Source organism: Engraulis encrasicolus, unplaced genomic scaffold (assembly GCF_034702125.1).
Source record: "Engraulis encrasicolus isolate BLACKSEA-1 unplaced genomic scaffold, IST_EnEncr_1.0 scaffold_108_np1212, whole genome shotgun sequence".
Taxonomy (NCBI): Eukaryota; Metazoa; Chordata; class Actinopteri; order Clupeiformes; family Engraulidae; genus Engraulis; species Engraulis encrasicolus.
The window spans coordinates 45,001-52,500 of record NW_026944559.1 but is presented as its reverse complement, the minus strand read 5'-3'; the positions used below and the strand labels follow the sequence as shown (position 1 = coordinate 52,500).

Sequence of the window (7,500 nt, the reverse complement as noted above, 5' to 3'; positions counted from 1 at the left end):
ACACACACACACACACACACACACACACACACAAACACACACGTGCGCGCACGCACGCACAAACACACACACAAATACACACACACACACACACACACACACACACACACACACACACACACACACACACACACACACACACAGGTCAGTGCATACATGCACACTCATGCAAACAGAAACACACCCATACACCCTCCCCCACTCCACACACAAACACACACACATGCATACGCACACTCTAAAAAGAGCTGGGTTATTACTTTGACTAAACCCCTGGGTCAATTGCTTTTCTATGAAAAATGGGTTAAATATAACCCATATTGGGTCATTTTCCGTACCCATTACCTGGGTTATTCGCTAGACCCACATCAGCACCCAGGCCCTGGGTCATTTCAACCCTGTAATCTAAGTTATCTTGTCAAGATATTTGAATTTTGAATTTTACCGCCCGGTCGCCATTGCCAAAACGGCTACCAGTAGACTACCAACGTCCAGAAGAAAGGACACCGGATGGCATGTGAAAGCATTGTTTCGGTAAGTGTGCGCCTTTTATTACATATAAACTTGCCATATTGCTTTTCGCGGTGTAAATATGCGTCAGCCGTGAGTTCCTGTTTGTGGCGAGTATATTAAGGCACATTTCATAGAAAGCTATAGGCCTACCCATTTTGAATAGGAGGAAACGGTAACTACTCTTTTAAGGGCAAGGAGCAAATGAATAAGCACTTTGTCATAACTGCAGCGGTTTGCTATCCTGTGGTGGATTTGGGAATATATTTGCTACATTTCATTGGAAAGTAGTATGTTCGTCCAGCCTTCGTCCAGGTTCTGTCAGTTAGCTAATAACCAAGACACTACGGTAAGCCATAATGTTAGCCCCTCTGGGATTCATTTGGTTGCTATTTCGCATAGCTTATAACGGCTGGTTGGCTGTCAGTGGTTGGGCAGATTCTTTTAGGTAGAGTGTGTCTACTCAACGATAAATTGAGGTTCAGTACACAATGAGGCGATATAGCCTACTTTCTATACGGGCTGTGATACTACTAGCCTAATGCAGGACGCAACTGACACAAATCTGAGAAATTAGCTAACTATATCTAGCCGCTACCTAGCTCCACTCGACCTAGAATTCAGTTCATAACGACAGCATTTTCGTTTGGGGTCCGCAAGCTGGCATCTGGAGACTGTCTTCGGTTTCCACAAGTGTCATGTTAGTTCTACATACTGTAGGGGAGTCGACGGGCTTTCTTCTTTTTCTGTGTCAACTAGAACTAGTTTTATGAGAGCAAGTGCTTGTGTTGTGTGACTTCTCCTGACTCCTGCGATGTTCTTCCGAGCTCAGCTCACTGCGACTTGCACCTTTCACAAGTCCGAACTCTGATAAAGGCAGAGGGAGGGATAGCTCGCGCATGAAATATTACCGGTATGTTACTAGGTGTGGTAAGTCGCATCGTGTGTTCGGGCAGCTTGCCTGTGCCAGAAAATGTTGTCGCGACAATTGTTTATTGTTTGTGTGTCAACTGGCGTTTCTTATCTCGTATGTGCTTTGCTTGCTTGGTTAGAGTCGTAGCTCTACCACAGATTCTGTAAGAGACTTATAAGGGCTGTGGCTCTACTACGTAGCTGTTTGATAAATGCGGATGAAGGCTACGCGTGGAAAACGTGTTTACATTCACCAGTCGTTGTTCCAAAATTACGGAGGGAATAGTTATCCAATTTCTTTCATTCACGAGCAGGGATGTGTTGCTTTGTTGACGCTACAGGGAAGTTTCCTGGTTTAAAGAAAGTTGTGGCTATAGGCAACAGCTACTTCAACAAGCTTTGCATGAAATCGTGCGTGTGTAACTTAGTTCTAGTGTGAGTGTGTGATATTGTACTCTGCAGTATTTACGAAGAGACTGGTTGGTTTATAGTTTTGTTTATGTAAATGAAAAATGTAAAGTTGTGTGTAGTAGTGAGACAAAAGCCTTTCATACATTTATTTAAGGTTGTCTGTTTGAAGGTGTGTCTGCAAAGCTCTGAAACGTTTTGTTATTTTTGTCTCTTCTGCTCTGGATAAGGTGGACTTCTCTCCTCTGACCTGTTACCAAGACAGCTGGGTGTGTAGGAAACTGGAACTAAGTCACTGAAGAAGTAAACCGATGAAAACCGATTTGGATTGTCTGAGAGATGTAAGTCAGTGAGTTCAGGATAAATGTGTATCAACTGTATTGTAGGCTTATTACTTGAACAATAAAATCACAACAACTGCTTATTTTTCAGCTGTAGGACACAAGTAAGAGGAGAAGAATGCCGCTCAGCTGGGTCGGCGTCGGCCACACTACTTCAAGAAGCCCTTGGATATCATCGGCATGTATGAAGTAAGTTTTTAATGTCATGCACAACAGCAGGCGTGAATGCGCTCGCACACGCGTGCGCGCACACACACACACACACACACACACACACAAACAATGAGAGCTGGCCTGGTATTGTTCTTTGATGCTGTGAATGTGTATGGAATGACTACTGTCTGGTGTCACTTCAGACAATTTTGCTACGGTTTACTGTATGTTCTGTCTATCTGTCTGCCAAACTCTCTAACTTGTTGTCTGTCTTTTTGTCTTTCTCTTTGGGCACCGGCAGGCACAGTCATTCCGGTAGTACGTTCCTCGATGGACGTGATGACCTGGCACCAAAACCGCTTAAAGTGTATGGAGCTGTGTCTGCATCGAGGAAAGAACGCGGCACTGAAATGTGAGTGTATGATCCAAGAATTGTAAACATGTGTACCAGTTGTACTATATATTTCAAAGTAAAATCCCAATTACTCATAGTTCTTTTTCTGCTGTAGGACAAGAGGACTACTGCTCTACTGGGTCTGTGACACTACTTATCCGAGGAGTCCTCAAACATCAGGATGTAGGAAGTAAGATCTTTTTATGTCATGCATAACAGCCCATGCGTGCACACACACACACACACACACACACACACACACACCACACATATGCTCATACACACATGCGGACACATGCGCATGCACAGCCCCACTCTACACCACACACAGATAAACACACACAACCTTAAAGGGACACTGTGTGAGATTTTTAGTGGTTTATTTCCAGAATTCATGCTGCCCATTCACTTATGTTACCTTTTTCATTAATGCTTACCACCACCATCAAATTCTAAGCATTCATTATGACTTGAAAAATTGCACTTTTCATACATGAAAAGGGGGATCTTCTCCATGGTCCGCCATTTTGAATTTCCAAAAATAGCCATTTTTAGCTGCAAAAATGACTACTTGGACCATGCTAGAAAATATTTGTTTATTACTTAGTAAACTTTCATGCAAATATCAAATTTGGCAATAGGCAGCCCAGTTTCAACGAGCAGCATAGTTGCAGTACCTTTTTTGACCATTTCCTGCACAGTGTCCCTTTAAAGGAAAATCCCTACTAGTTTCAACATCCAATTACATTGTTCTCACTACCACTGGCTTGTCAGGACCTTACAACGCAGTTCAGGATAAATGTGTATGTCAGCTGTATTGTAGGCCTATTACTTTAACAATAAAATCACAATAACTGCTTATTTTTTGGCTGTAGGACACAAGTAAAAGGAGAAGAATGCTGTTCAGCTGGGTCGGCGGCCACACTACTTATTCAAGAAGCTCTTGGATATCATCGGCATGTATGAAGTAAGTTTTTTTTTTATATCAATGCACAACAGCAGGCATTAATGCACACACACACTCACACACACACACAATGAGGCCTGATATTGTTCTTTGGTTCTGTGAATGTGTATGGAATGCCTACTGTGTGGTGTCACTTAAGACAATTTTGCTACGGTTTACTGTATGTTCTGTCTATTTGTTTGCCAAACTCTCAAACTTGTTGTCTTTTTTATGGTCTTCCTCTTTGGGCACCGGTAGGCACAGTCATTCCGGTGCAGTCAAGTCAGAAATAACATTTTATATACCTGTGTGTGTGTGTGTGTGTGTATATACACACACACTACAGCACTAACCAAAATAATAAGTGATCTTAGGCTCAGCACTGCCGCAAACAAAGTTTCAGCACTTATCCTCCTCGACCTCAGTGCCGCCTTTGACACGATAGACCACAACATACTAATTGACCGCCTTGAATCTTGGGTAGGCTTGTCCGGTCACGTTTTAGAGTGGTTCAAAACATATATTACAGGAAGGCAGTTTTTTGTCACCATCGGAGAATACGTCTTAAACAAGTATGATGTGCCTTTTGGAGTTGCTCAGGGTAGTTGCTTGGGCCCTCTCCTCTTCTCTCTATATATGTTGCCCCTGGGCTCCATCATCAGAGAGCACAATGTTGATTTTCATAGCTATGCCGATGACACTCAACTATATATCTCTGTCGAGCCTAGCCAAACCACTGGCATTCATGCCTTGACTAAATGCATGTCTGCCATCACAGATTGGATGAACAGTAACTTCCTAAAATTAAATGAGGATAAAACCGAAGTGTTGCTCATTGGGCCTAAGAAAAAAACGTGCAAAACTCCACTCAAGCCTAGGTGACCTAAGCATACACATTAAAGATAAGGTTACTAGCCTAGGTGTGGTCATAGACTCGGATTTGAGCTTTGAGCCTCACATCAACAAGATAACAAAATCTGCTTTTTTCCATCTTAGAAATGTCAACAAAGTGCGCGGCTTGGCCCCCCGACAAGACGCTGAGAAACTTATTCATGCCTTTTTCACCAGTAGGATAGACTACTGCAATGCTCTCTTCTCTGGTCTCCCAAAAAAATTAATTGATAAATTGCAACTCATTCAAAATTCTGCGGCAAGAATCCTAACAAGAACCAGAATGAGAGAGCACATCTCTCCTGTCTTGGCAGACCTGCACTGGTTACCTGTCTCATACAGAATCGACTTTAAGATTCTGCTCACAGTATTTAAAGCATTAAATGGACTTGCCCCTAGTTATATCTCAGACATGCTCTCTTTTTATGCCCCTGCTCACGCTCTCAGGTCCACTGATGCCAAGCTGCTAAGGACCCCCACCCCCCCGCAGAAGAAGATCGGATCGTTTGCCTGCTATGCGCCCAAGAGATGGAACGCCCTCCCCATCGAGATCGGATCAGCCACCTCCGTCGACTCCTTCAAGAAGCAGCTGAAGACCCACCTCTTCATCCTTGCCAACTCCTAGCTGCCAAGGCGTCATAGTGTCCCAGCTGCCGCAGCGCCCTTACTACTCGCAACCAGCCCTGGCAGGGGGCTCCCCTAGGTGGCCGCTGGTCTCTGCCTGAGGTTTCTTCCTGACTATAGGGGGTCTTTTTTCTCAGACCTCACTCAGCTTTTTTTTTCCCCTTACAAACTATGAATCAAGCGAAAGGGAGTTTTTCCTCACCCCTGATGCCACCAGGGGCCGCACCTGAGCGCCCAATCTCTGTGTGACTATCTATGACTTATGATAGGCCCAGCCACTATGGACCTTACACATCTAAGAATCCTGGTCCTAACCTACGTTGACCTTATGACTCTACATTCTCTGTCTATCTCTTCTTCCTCTGCCTTCCTGCTATATATATATATATATATATATATATATATATACAGTATACCACGAAAGTGAATACACCCCTCACCGTTTTGCAGATTTTTGAGTATATCTTTTCATAGGAAAGCATTACAGAAATTTAACTTTGACACAATGATTAGTGACCTTTTAACAACATATTTAACCGCTTAAATTTCTTGTTCACTCAGAAAAAAACAAAATACAGCCATTAATGTTTGAACATGTACTCACAAAAGTGAGTACACCCCAGATTAAAATCCGGTAGAGAAGGGGCTATGTTGGCTCGAATCGTCTCGAAATGAAAAGGGATGACAAGGGAGGTCATCAGTGTGCGTTTCAACCTTTCTTTGCATTGAACTTTTAAATTTTGAGTCTGCATCTGGCTTAAATAGATTGGTGTGAGATTTGAATGCAATCCTATGGAGAATATCATGATCTGCTTCAGTAGTCCTTTTAACCCCTTTTAGCAGAGCCTATGTTTTAACTTTACTGTCACCAATATTGTAGTGACTGAGTTTTAACCTGTTACTTAAGGCTCTTGGTAATGTCGTAGCAATGTTGCTGTGATGTAGTTGAGTCTTTTCGGTCATGAGTGATCAGTCTTGCTGATAACCCATCTTTGCAAAGAGGCTACAAAGATGCATGTAAATTCAATTAAGTTTTATTGCTTCAATGCTATGATGTGTTAATGCTACACTGCTGTGATTTGCATCTTTATAGTATACTTTTATGAAATGTATTGTTAATTATCTACATTGTTCAGCAATAAAAAAAGAGATCTGAAATATTATGCATTCTTGTATTTTGTTTTTTAAATTGATCTCAATTGTATTGGTAAACAATTCTGGTATATTTCACCTTAATGTACTAATGTAAAGTCATAATTGTTTTTTGTAAATCTCCTTGCAATTTAAATACCCAATATTGGGTTAAAGTATGAACCCAACAAAGAAGTCAATATGACCCAATAATGTGGTAGTAGGTCTGACCCATGTAATGGGTTCTTTTAACACAGCAATTTGGTCAGAATGACCCATTTAGTTGGTTTAGAGGAATGACCCAATCTGAGGGTTAAAATATTTTAACCCAGGCAAAGGGTAGGCCCAATACTGAACCAGGGCCTGGGTCAGAAAATAACCCAATTTGGGTTGTTTTTGACCCAGCCTTTTTAAGAGTGCACGTGCGCACACACACAAACACACGCGCGCGCACACACATGCAGGATGTCTCTGTGTCCATCTGTAGTTCCTTGGCTCGGGGCAGAGGAAGAGAGAGCAGAGCAGGGGGGGGGGGGGGGGGTTGGGTGGCAACAGGTGGACCTGGAACACTTCCCAGAATCCCTCAGTCAGGACAGCAGAGATGAAAGAGAGGAGAGAGAGAGAGAGAGAGAGAGAGAGAGAGAGAGAGAGAGAGAGAGAGAGAGCAGAAGAAGAAGAAGAAGAAGAAGAAGAAGAAGAAGAAGAAGAAGAAGAAGAAGAAGAAGAAGAAGAAGAAGAAGAGGAAGAGGCAAGTAAAGGTAAGGTAAGGTAAGGAAAAAGGGAATAAAAAGGTCTCAAGAGGAGAGGAGAGGAGAGGAGAGGAGAGGAGAGGAGAGGAGAGAGGAGAGGAGAGGAGCGAAGAGGAGAGGAGAGGAGAGGAGAGGAGACGAGAGGAGAGGAGAGGGGACGAGCGAAGAGGAGAGGAGACGAGAGGGGACGAGCGAAGAGGAGTGGAGACGAGAGGAGAGGAGAGGAGTGGAGAGGAGAATCCCTAAGTCTGGACAGCATAGATGAATGAGAGAGAAGAGGGGGTGGAAGTAGGGCCGAATTAAGATGGCCTGGGGCCCCTAGGCTACAGGTTACCGTGTGTCTGTGCGTGGCTACTGTGACCACTGTGTACTCTATGTATATGACTGACTGTATGTGTCTGAGTGTATGGCTTTGTCTGTGTGTGTGTGTGTGTGTGTGTG

General features: G+C 43.3%; 1 protein-coding gene and 2 long non-coding RNA genes across 3 annotated transcripts in view; 2 read left to right on the top strand and 1 right to left on the bottom strand.

Moving 5' to 3' along the window:
- The window catches only part of LOC134442038 (BAH and coiled-coil domain-containing protein 1-like), a 129,854-nt gene that overhangs the window by 95,336 nt on the left and 27,018 nt on the right, over positions 1–7,500 (bottom strand). The window lies entirely within an intron of this gene.
- LOC134442037 (uncharacterized) lies at positions 266–2,293 on the top strand. The gene is made up of 3 exons (XR_010033269.1): positions 266–534; positions 2,061–2,171; positions 2,263–2,293. It is a non-coding gene; the product is annotated as an uncharacterized LOC134442037 (long non-coding RNA).
- LOC134442036 (uncharacterized) lies at positions 2,647–5,055 on the top strand. The gene is made up of 4 exons (XR_010033268.1): positions 2,647–2,736; positions 2,834–2,908; positions 3,594–3,685; positions 5,003–5,055. It is a non-coding gene; the product is annotated as an uncharacterized LOC134442036 (long non-coding RNA).